Source organism: Meleagris gallopavo, chromosome 2 (genome assembly GCF_000146605.3).
Source record: "Meleagris gallopavo isolate NT-WF06-2002-E0010 breed Aviagen turkey brand Nicholas breeding stock chromosome 2, Turkey_5.1, whole genome shotgun sequence".
NCBI lineage: Eukaryota > Metazoa > Chordata > Aves > Galliformes > Phasianidae > Meleagris > Meleagris gallopavo.
The window spans coordinates 41,916,491-41,927,306 of NC_015012.2; the positions used below are offsets into that span (position 1 = coordinate 41,916,491).

At 40.0% G+C, this 10,816-nt stretch overlaps 1 long non-coding RNA gene across 1 annotated transcript in view; it reads left to right on the plus strand.

The window, feature by feature from the left end:
* The first annotated feature begins 454 nt into the window (after nt 1–454).
* LOC104909700 overlaps nt 455–10,816 on the plus strand; it is a 17,551-nt gene continuing 7,189 nt past the window's right edge. Inside the window, exon 1 of the long non-coding RNA XR_792535.2 lies at nt 455–635. This is a non-coding gene — a long non-coding RNA (uncharacterized LOC104909700). The remainder of the gene's footprint in view (nt 636–10,816) is intronic.

Sequence of the window (10,816 nt, forward strand, 5' to 3'; positions counted from 1 at the left end):
GCACATCTGCAGGCACAATGTCTTAGACATGCTTGGGACACACTGTGACTTCCAACAGAAAATTTAAAACTGTAAAATGAATAATATGAAGTATTTATGAAATAACTTTTTCAACAATAAGATATTCCTAAGACTACTAGTATCTCACTTTATTTCAAGACATATTGGAATGTTATAAATTAACTAAGGTTAATTTATTTTAAAGTCTTCAAAGGGTGCTTGAGGATATAAAGGGATTGTGCAAATACAGTCACTGTGTCAAAGGTGAGCAGTGTTTAAAAATAAGAGATTCAAGAAGTAACATCCTGGCATTTAAATTTCCAGGCAGCTGCGTGAGCTGCTGTTTCTTCCTAAATCAGCAGTGTCTCATGGGAAATGGCTGGGACAAGCTGCTGGGTGTTTTTACGTCACTGTAGTGAATCTGCTCTTCCTGAAAAGCTGGAACCTATTTATTTTTAACAACCCCACTATTTCCCGAGGGTCAGCATGTTTTCACATACTGCGTTTTAAAAATTTCTGAAGCAGAAATGACGATTAGACCTGTCAGTCCTTTCACAATGGAAGACTTAGTTAGCTGCCAGCTCCCTCACCTCCTTTCACGGTGGCAAGCGATGAGGTTTTGAGACAAGAATACAGTAAGTGACGTATTTCCAGTTTTTGACACTCCCTCCGCTTTGCTATGATCATAATCAAGTTCTAATACCCTGTAGTTTGAGCTAATCTGACAGTAAAAGTTAGATATAGGCATGCACAATGTGTATACAGAGAGGTAGTGCTGGAAGAGAGCCTACCTGAGTACTGATTGAAGGATTCTAGGCTTGTAATTAATTGCCTATGTGCTAACTGCTTTTTATTGCAATTAGGAGCTCTTCTCTTTCTTTCCAGTGACTTCATCGATGTGGGGCTTGCTGGTTTTCCCTTTGCAGTCACAAACTGCCGTGACACGTGAGGAAGGATGTAGTTGGGTCATGGGCCCTCAGTGCTTTTCCCATGAAAGTCTGAGAGTTTAGGAGAGAAAATGAAATAGAAAATTATGCTCTGCTTCTCTTTTCTGCTTGCTTTCACAACTGTTTTCTGAGAAAATCTGAAATTTGTTGCATGTTGTGATATGGGACAAAGATACGCAATGGGATTTTTTCTGTAGGACTGGAATTCTAGTTCCTAATCAGTTCTAGTGGCAGACAGAGGGTAGAAGAGTTTTTATGTTCTTGACGTACTAACTGCTCCTACGGCATCCCTGCTCCTACTGCAGGGATGTTTATTGGTGACTATGCTGGTGTCTTCTGATATATATGGATGTTTCCATGAAACTGAAAGTATGTGATGGTCACTATTTTTCCTCTGCCTAAATCCAGTGGGAACTGAACTTCAGCAAAGCGTTGAGAATTAGTATAACGTTTCCCAACTTTGTAATGAGGTATCTGTATAAATCTGCTATGGGAAGAAGTAGTTTACATTTTCTCAAACAATTAATAAGTAACTTTTTAGAGTTATGAAAGCTAATTTTCTTCTGTCAAGTCTTCAATTATTATTCCACTCTCTACTATGAGTACAACCTCTTATTCCTGCTGAAAGAGCCTTCATCTAAACTTACCAGAAGAGTTCCAAATATTTTCTCATTTTAATTTTTTAGACTATGGACAGGACATTTTTTTTTTTACTGTAGATATATTAGGACATTAGCTGACTATTCTAGAAGTGTAAATAAAAGTGATACTGAGGATCTGTTAGCTACTTAAAATCATTTGTGGTTGATGTATATTTGGAGATTAGTTGTATTAGTAAAAGTGAGAAATGTATAGAAATCTGAGTTTATCTACTGTAAATGTCAGACTTTTGAAAGAACAGTGAGTTGCGCTGCAGCCCAGGTAATGGGTTGTTTTTATTTTATTATTTCAGGCAAAAAAAAAAAACTCTAACCAAAGTACTTTGCTGTAGAAAGTTGAGGGTTCATATTCAATACATACATCCTGGCCGGATATCTACGTGGAATTGACAAAATACCAAAAACGTCCTGTTCCAGAAGCTGTGGAGTATGGAGTAAAATCTGGGATGGATCACTTAGGGTTGGTCTTCGGTTGTTCCAAAAAAATATCTGGAATAAAGATTTTTTTTTGAAGACATCCTTTTTGTCCATTAACTTCAGTATAACACCAGAACTGTTTTTTTTTTTTCTTTTTAAAGAAAAAAAACATTCTATCAGTGTTAACGGGTTGTCTTACTGATCCTAAGTCCTAGCTAAGTAGATGTCTTTTCCATGACTGTTGTGATCCCAAGGTGAATACTTACTTAGAATATGCTATAGATTATGGACTTAAGAAAATTGGAGCTAGTTCAAAATTGGGTTTGAAAACAATTTCTTAATTGTAGCATCTGAATTGCTGCTGTGGCGCTCCAGATTAGGAGGAATGTGATCCTAGTACATACAATACTACTAATTAATTTCTCTCAATTGTAACTCCATCTTTGAGGTTTATTGCAATAAAAACAATAAAATTGTTTTGGGAAACTTTATATACGTAAGGGTTTTCCATGTGCAAGACTAAATGCTGTTATTGTATACAGTATGAGAGAACTTCCTTAATTTTTCAGGAGCCTTTTGTGTGGAATCCTCCATTAATACTGTCATTCTTGAGGTGATGAGCAAAGTATCTGTCAGTTCCATGCCTTGAGTCAAAGCAGTGGTAGAATACATTCTTTTGTTTCTCTGTGCCTTATCCCTATTACTGTGCTGCTATGCTAGACTAAGCTTAAGTACTCTTAATTATCACAGCAATACAGTGGGTACAGGAATAAGCAGAGCTACCATGGCTTCTAGTCAGGTGATGAAGATTTATTTACAGCACACTAGAATTTGGAGTGCACATGGGAAAGTCATGTAGCAAATTCAAGACAAGCATATCTTGACTGCCTAGATCAGAATTCTCTCAAAACCGTTTTTTTCTCATATAGGGGAAAAATGGATGGCAGGCTTGTGCTTGTAAGTCAAAAATTTTTTTCTTTAGCACACCTTGCCCCAGACAGAAGAAACAATCTTTAGTGTTTTTAGTCTCCTTTTTAATGAATGAATAGTCAAGATTGTTCCAGGTTCGACTGCAATTAACTTCATTGATATGGGATTATGCTGGTCCATTGAGTTTCTCTCAAGTTTGGTGGGCTGCCAACATCAACTATGGCAATTCAAGTGTTCCTTACAAGTAAGGCTTGAACTTAAAAATCATTCATTCATTTATCTTTTTCACTGGCAAATACAGTGGCACTAGTAAACAGAATGGTGGGAATCCTCCACATAGTTTCTCTGCGCAGCTTTCTGAAAATATATTCTTCAGTTTCTCTTTGCCCTTATAGTTGGAGGAGATAGGTGGCTCAAATTTTCTGGGTAAACTTTAGTCCCTGGGCTTGCATTTACCTTCCAGAATAACGACCTTCATCGGTAGCTCATCTCATGATTTCTTTTTGATAAATTTGGCCCTAATTAAAAGTGTTAAGCCTCATTTATAATATAATGAATACACTCAATCTTAGAAACTAAGTACTCCCAGACTGCTCTCAGATGTGGGGAGGCATATGAAAATCCCACATAGTTGAGACACAAACCAGAAAGTACTGGTCAAGCACTGGATTAAAGACCAAATAAGCAGGTAGATCTCATTTGGCTCTGCTGTAACTTTTAGGCAGATATAAGGAGGGGAAGAAGAGAACAGTTGCTAAATTGACATCCCTGGAGACTGAAGTCTTTCATCTAGAGGTGGATGCTGCAGTACAAGCTTCCTTGATTGGTATGCTGTCACAAGGGCACCCTCAAACTCATTTTCAAGGGAGCCCTCTAAAGTAATGTACTTATCCCTGTACCTACACCTGTGATCTTGCTTTTTACGTTGTTGGACATGACTGCAAACTCAGTAACTTCTGGATTTTGTGTGTCTTCCTTAGTTTGAACTGTGGACCTGATGTAGCATGGTACTTGTTTTTGACATAGAAATGGGCTCATCACTTGGAACACAAGCTACTTCATGTAGCATGTACTTCAAAAACAACATTGCAAATTTCTATCTTCTGATATCATCTTTTCCCAAGGAAAAGAAAAAGGATTTCTCTGAAGATTTGATATGCATTACTGTTTGGTACACATTAGTGTTTGGGCTTAGGCCAATATTTTTATTATCCTCTTTTTGTCTTGCTGTCTTAAATCTCCTATTTCATTCTATACGTATGTCATTATCTGAATACTCACATCCACAGTCACGAGGATTATTTTGTTGCGGTTAGATAGTTATAATAGTATAATCCCTGTGCTTTTTAATGCAAAACCTGTCCAAAGCTTTCCAGTTCATGTCTTTTGGAAGAGTATAAATGCAGAGTTATGTGATCTTTGTTTATTGGGTGATGGTGGGGTGGAAAAAAAAACACACCCAAAAAAATAGCTGGGCTCCGACTGTGATTTTGGATATTTTGCCATCTGTAGAGTCAGAATTTGAGTGTAGAAAGCCTGGCTGCTGCCTGATCTAGCATGTGCATACATTTTATGTGCACTGAGTGCAGACGTAAGTCAAAGCTGAAAGGGGAATCCAAAACTGAAGGTGCATTTTGAAGCCTTCAAGTACATGTGCAGAAAGTCTCAGTCTTTCAACAAATAGTGTTTAAATGTATGCTTGCACACGTAGATGCAGTTCTGGTTCATTGATAGAGACATAAAATTATCTCTGCAGGGCGGGACAACATGCATGTTTCTCCGCCTTGCTTCATGGGGTTGCATGGGCATCATGCTGTATGGAGTCTCACCTGGCTGATGAGGCTACACTTTTGCTAGACCTCTGGAGTTGTAGAGGCAGGTTAGAACTGTCTCTGGTTATGCTGGAAGGGAGAGCGTGCAGCAGTAACAATATGCTGCCCATATTTAGATTTTCCTAATCAGGGATGGGATGCAGCCTGAACAATAGCTATCAGGCTTATTCACAGCATCTCCACCAGCACATTTCAATCCTCTTCAGTTCTAGATCAAGGAGGCGTTTTCAGCATTGTTTCTCGTGGCAATTTGCACATCCAAAACTGCTTTTTTAAGATGGTGTAACCAAGACTACAAAAATAAAAAACTATTCTAAGAAATCAAAGGAAATAAACTTTTGTTCAAGAAAGTTTCAGAGAGAACAAGAAGAAATGTAAACAGTACATATAATTTATTCTCTATCCCAGCTTTAAGTTCCCCCTTGAGCATGGAAGGCTTTGTTACCTTTTTTACTAAGTAGATTTCTATATGTTCTCTCTAGAGCTCGGATTTCCTGATTCATAGGTGCTCTGTTGGTAGAAAGAAGGCAGCTAGATGTCTCCACTCCACTGCAGTTCTCACCAGATTTTGTATGGATATTTATTTCTTAGTTTTAATTCTGTTTTTTGCCCTAATCCAGCAGAAGAGAGGGAGGACTGCACCAAACTGTAGTTAAAGCACCCTGTAATTTGTTGTTTTTTCTCTTCTGCTATAAAAACCGGTCTTTTGTCCAACAACATACAGGCTCTGTGTATTACAAAGACACTGCATGATTTGTTAGTTATTTTTAAGATCTACATGTAAACCAGATGGATGCAAATATATGCAAAACAGGAATCTGAACTTTGCTCAGGTGGAAGCACACCTAAGAGATCTAAATGTAATTTAATGTATACTCACAGTTCACCAGTTACCCAGGTGCAACGTGTTCTAATTTAAGTCTGTTAGGATGACTGACTGAATTCTGCAATAGTGAAGGCTAGAGAACTAATCTGCAGCAATATTATAATCTCTGGAATAATATCCAACAACTTTTGTGTTAAAAGCTCCAGACAGAGCGATTCGTGTACTGTGCAAGCCATTGCAGTGGTTTGTTAGTTACTCTAAGAAACAGATGTGCTTGTTTAGCTTTATTTTTCAGACACTGGATCCCAGTATGACTCTCTAATGTATTATATTTATTAGTTAAATCAGCGTCACATGGAACTGAATATAGAAGCCTGGTCACCTCAAGATGGTTATCTTTCAATATATGATTTTATACATAATATATGATATATATATGATATATATATATATATGAAATACTGTTTATGAAGCCTTCTGGCTGTTTCCACAAAACTTAACTAGTACTGATCGTGTTGTTCTTCCTTAATTTGTGTAGTTATTGTCTCCTAAAACGCTACAGTTCTGCTTGTTGTGATATAGTAACTGTTCATACATGTTCTTAATGGCAAATTAGAGGGAATACCAGCTGGATTAGTTTACAGTGAGAAAGAGGTAGGCTAAATCCATTCTTTTCCCATTTCCTGTAGTCTTTACCCACTCTCTTAACAATTACCATACTTCTGGTGGCACGTAATAATTGGGGATTCTGAGTTTGTTCCTTTGCTTTTCCACTCTTTTCCCCTAGGATCAGTGCCAAGCTGAATGACCAATGGCCATATCCTGTTTCTATCTCCCCCCCCCCCACACACACACACACGTTGGCACTATAGTGACTTTTTACTAGTAATCTGGAACATCCAATTGACTTTCCATTGACTTCAGTACATTTTGGAACAGGTCTGAAAATGAACATCTGGTTGCAAATTCATTAGCCAAGGCCTAGCAGGACAGTTTCCGCAAACCAAATGACTTCAGACTTTTTTGCTTTAATACTCTTAGAATGTCTTGGAATGAAAAATAAAATAACTAAATTAAAAAAAAAAAAAAAAGAAGGTGGTCTCAGGAAAGAGGTTACCTGACACAGGTAACACAGTAGCGATGTGAGCGTGGCATTGATAATATTCTCACCTGCTGTTCTCTGATCCTGTTATTTCCTCTTTAGAAGTATAGCTCAACATATTTCTGGCTACACTGTCCAATACACAGGATTTACAGCTCAGCTGAGCTAATGTTGGTATTGGAAGGTTATCTTCATAATTTCTCCTATTCCTTTTCCATTAAGTCAAGAAATCGTGCTGTATTTTGTAAAATGGTTCCAGGTTCTCAGTAGGTGCTAGGATGAGAATTCCCCTGCTCTCCCTCAGCCAACAGGTTAGCAGCAGGCATTGGCACCATCATTTTTATGTAACAGTTGAGTCTCCTTTTAGAACTTGGAAGGGATCTAAAAGGTATTTTAGGCTTTGAGGGCTCATTTCACCTTTAAAGAAGATATTCAATTTTCTAGAACTCCAAATAAAAGAGTCAACCTCAGCTATGTAGTTTGTATTTATCACTACAGACATACAGGCATATAAAACCAGGAAAAGTAAAACCTCACCCACTTCATCTACTCTGTTTTAATTTGCCTCCAGTAGTTTACATAAGCAGGAAAATACATAGGGACATGAGGGGAAAATAGGTTTCTAAAGAGATTGCATTAATCTGTATATATAAATAAATCCCAATGCACATTAAGAAAGGCAAATTTGATAGCTCATTTAGCAAAGGCATCAGTGCCTGTAGATACAGAATTTTTACAGCTCTGCTGGATTTCAATCTTTAAAAGTTTTTTTCCCATAAATTCATAAATGTTATTCTGATCCTTTTTTTTGCTTTCTCAATTTAATCAGTTTAAAGTATATGCAGACTATCTAGATCTCTCCTAGTGTGGATTTTTCTGACTAGCAGTGCATTTATAGTTAAACAAGTAAGGCATTTGGACTGTAGTCATTTTGATTTATAGCAGCAGGAACAAAGCGAGAGAGTACAGACGTCAGTGCTGCTGCTGCTGATCTGGCAACAGAGACTTCCTAATGTACAAATTACGTCTTTCACCACACAATTCCCTCTCTACCCTAACTAGAGACAGGGAGGCATGGTTATTTAATGCAGTGTGTGCAGTCTTACACAAAGGTGTATGTACAGTACCGAATGGGTTTTATATTCCTCATTTTAGGCACTGACTATATTTCACTGTGCTTTTTCATTTTTAAATGAATTTTCCATCATGGAAAATATGCAGTAGTTGGGTTTTCTTGTCTCTCCTAGGGAGAACAGTCAGGTGTGAGTTAAAGCCACTTGTGGAGGTGCCTGTGGTACTTTCCTGATGCAGGGATTTGTTCCCAAGAAACTGTGGGGAAACTTACTAATTCCTTGTATATGGACACCATGATGTTTTATCTGCACGTGGCCTTCAGAGCATTTTAATAAGGCTTTGAATGTTGTGCTCAGTCCCTGGATTACCAAGTGGTAGCAAGACTATTTTGAAAAGTGATGGGGAATGCAGGTGATGTGGAACAAAGCAGAACTCCAGTGATCTCTTTTCACAGGTGGGATTTCTAATTCTAAGGCTGACCATGACTGTCGATGTCTAACTTTACTCTATACACAGAGGTCCAGGCAGTTTTATTTTTCAAATGGGACAAAGTAATCCACTAACCAACACCTAGTCTCTGCTCAGCTGGATAAAATGGAATCTTCTGGCAGTCATTGCACCCAAGGACCAGGCATCACACTGCTCTGCTTAATAGGTGGCTGCATTTCATTAGTGGCTGAAGTGATTCCTGTGCATATAGCACCACAGCCTGTGTATCTGGCTAAGCCTTTAAAGCACTTTGGGATGAAAATAGCTCAATGCAAAATAATGGTCTCAATTTAGCACTGCAATCTGCAGCCAAAGACTTGGAGTGACTCCCAAAGCAGAGTGAAGATTGACTTGTTTCAAACCTTCTTCTCTGAAGACAGATCCAGTAAGTGCAGTTCTGTGTTCTGTGCAAGGGCAAGGAGCTACCCTGCATCCATTAGGCGGGCACCGCTCCACTCTGGTGCACTGACAGGAAGGAGAGACTATTTCTGAACAGACAGCAGGCCAGTTCCCACTCTGTGGGCATTGTTCCTCCTTCAGTATCATATGGCACATACTGGCAATGGGTGCACTCGCTCTCACAAGGTCAGCTTTTAATGTGAGGAAATAAACTGTAAAGTCACTGCTATTAATATGTATGTGTGCGTGCTTTTTGTCCAGTCTCTCACTGATTGTGCTTGGGTACCAGTGGCTGCATGGTTTATGACACACGCAATCAAATCGTAAGGTAGGTTTTGTTGCCCTGGAATAAGAGTAAGCCTGTGGCTCCTCACTTGTGCTGCAGCTGGGACAGGTTGCTGAGCTGCTCGGGTGCCAGGGTTACTTCTGATACAGCCAGCCAGGAGCCTGGTCAGCTGCTGAGAAACCTCTGCGGTGTTGTGGTGTGTCTCAGGGATATTTAAGATGGAGAATCCCCACTCATACAGTTCAGTAAAATGTACCTTAACAAGGAGGTAATGTAAATGCAGCGTTATGAGTAACTTGGGTATTAAAATGCGTAAGCACATTCCTGTTGGATCCCTATTGCCATGCAGCATTGTTTTTAAGATACCAGGTTTATGTTTTCCTTTTTTTGTGTCAAAAAAATGCAAACAACAAGTCTTAAAAGCACAGTGGAGCCCTTGCTGTGTATAAGTTATTCAATTCTGAGTCTCCTTTTTCCTCTTCAAAAATCTAGTTTATGGTATAATTGCTTGCCCTTTTTTAAGTATTTTTTTTTTTTTTTTTGAGATAAAATGGTTATTCAAAGTAGTTGGTGCTACAGAACTAAATGGCTTTAGAAACTCTCACTTCTGTCCTTGGCAGGGGAAAAAAAAAACCAAACAAAAACTATAATGCAGTTGTTAATACAGCCAATCCTGAGCTGTGGGGGAGTAGGGGTAGGTGCGGCTGGGAGGATGTGAAAATGGCTATGGGACTTGGGAAGCACCAGGCTCATAAACAGTACAAATTAATGCAGTCCATAGAATGCTCTGATTTATTTTACTGGTGCCTGACCTTGAAAGACTTTAATCTACAGGGGGTGTGTGGGGCAGTGGCAGCTTCTTTGGGGCTGCCTGCATGGCAGTGGCAAGGAGGTACAGGGTCTGCTCCAGCTGCTTGGTGCCACCATGGATTCCTATCCAGGCGGGCAGTGCTGCACCAGCAGCACACAGCAGCTTTGGAACAGCTTGGCACAGCGACAGTTAAGCTACATCAAAATGGGGCAGGGTTTGGCCAGAGCAGAGCTGTGTGCTCTGCCAGCCAAGCCCAGTGACGCTTGAATTTGCTGATTCCCATTGACTTTAATAGGAGTGGGATATTGTCTTCTCTGCCTAGCTGTACACAGATACCTCCCGAAGTAGGGTGAGGCTTGACCCCACAAAAATCCAGGGAGCTTTGCTACCACATATTCCCAGTGAAAATAAAAGGGGTAGGAGGAGAGAGCAGAGCTCTGGCAGAAAATGTAAATAAGTAGCCTTGGGATTCAGTGTGTCCTGCAACCTTCCCTCACGCCTTGCTGAGCAGGGCAGCACTGCAGGCTCGGGGCTGGGTTATGTGTACAGCTGAGGGCACACACAGAGCAACCATTTTATAAACCTTCAGAGCCCAGGCCTTGGAGATTAGTGGGGAGGGGGGAAGTGGAAGAGGTGAGATTACAGCGAGCATGACGTAGAAATGCTGAACAAGGTTATTAAAAAGGGATATTGATGGTGCTCGATGTACTGGGGGAGAGGGACATCTGCCACCATGTAGCAAGCTGGGAGCAGGCAGTTTGCAGCAGAGGGCTCTGGGCACTGCCTGCAGCCCCCTCAGCACCTGAGGAAACCTGCCTGTGTGGGAGATGGGGCATTTGCAGCTTGAAAATGAGAGGGGGGAGAAACAGCAATAAACGTTGTCAAAAATTATTATTTGAAACAAAAGTGTGTGTGGAGGGGCGGGTAGAGGGGGGCACACGAAGGAACCGTTAGCAGCGAGTGTGCCAGCAGCACCAGCCTGACGGTCTGATTTATAAGCGGGATCATAAAAATCCCATTAGGCGTCTCATTGAGAAAAAATAA